Genomic DNA, 1,297 nt, shown 5'->3' on the forward strand with positions numbered 1-1,297 from the left:
GGCTCCAAGACTTTTCTAGAGCTGCCCCGACTCTCTGGAATGGTCTTCCTCATCCTTTTCGGCTTGCTGCTAATTTCTGCACATTTAAAAAAGCCCTCAAAACCCAACGCTTCACCCTCACCAACCCATCTTCTCTTGTACTCAGCCCCCATTCCATATCCCCCTACTGGGTGCTACTTCCCCCATTCTAGATTGTAAGCTCTTCGGGGCAGGGTTCTCTCCTCCTGTATCACTGTCTGTATCAGTCTGTCATTTGCAATCCCTATTTAATGTACAGCGCTGCGTAATATGTTGACGCTATATAAATCCTGTTAATAATAATAATGCCCTTATTTAATATACAGCACTGTGTAATATGTTGGTGCTATATAAATACAGTTTAATAATAATAATCCATGGATAGCACTGTTCAGTATGCAAAAGGTGATTCAACACCAAACAGCAGCAATATTCTCTGCTTAGAACTCAACAGAACCTCCAATAAAAGGACATTTACCCCTCGAGATGTGAGAGAACTGGCACTTTTTATTAAAAAAAATAGAAAAATAAATGATAAAAGATAAAACCACTCCAATCACTAATGATTAACATCAGTACATAACACTACATACAATGCAAATTCAGATGGGAAGGACTAAGTTAAGATCTTTACTTCTTATCCCTGCACACAATTATGGGACAAACAACACAACATGAAAGGAATATATGAGTAAGTTTCTTTACAAAATCAATGTACCCGTATGAAAATTTGTACTCAGAAAGCATTGCTTCCCATCCACTCCTGATATCAATACATGGCCTATGAGCTCTATATGACACCAATTTTTCCAGTTTAGGGCCCTTCAATCCTTCCTGATCCCAGATATTCCTTGGATCAACAGTCTCCATTATCATTACTTTAAATCCTTAATACCCAGTTATATTCTGTGCTTCTAGAAACCATCCAGCTCTTTCTTAAATTTACATAGTAGGTTAGGTTGAAAAATGACATAAGTCCATCAAGTTCAACCACTAGGGAAATAAACAAATCCCAGATATAAAACCCGATAATACATAGTTGGTCCAGAGGAAGGCAAAAAAACCCCGGGTACAATTTGCTCCAACAGGGGAAAACATTCCTTCCCTATTGCATGAGACAATCGGATGTTCCCTGGATCAGCAGTCTCTGTTATCTTTACTTTGAATCCTTAATCCCAGTTATATTCTGTGCTTCTAGAAATCATCCAGCTTTTTCCTAAAGCAATCTATAGTAGTTGCTGAAACTACTTCCTGACGGAGCCGATTCCACATTTTCACA

General features: G+C 38.6%; 1 protein-coding gene across 1 annotated transcript in view; it reads right to left on the reverse strand.

The window, feature by feature from the left end:
• Positions 1-1,297, reverse strand: part of GMCL1 (germ cell-less 1, spermatogenesis associated) — a gene marked incomplete in the record, with an annotated part of 84,069 nt that overhangs the window by 79,068 nt on the left and 3,704 nt on the right.

Source organism: Pyxicephalus adspersus, chromosome 2 (assembly GCF_032062135.1).
Source record: "Pyxicephalus adspersus chromosome 2, UCB_Pads_2.0, whole genome shotgun sequence".
Classification (NCBI taxonomy): Eukaryota; Metazoa; Chordata; class Amphibia; order Anura; family Pyxicephalidae; genus Pyxicephalus; species Pyxicephalus adspersus.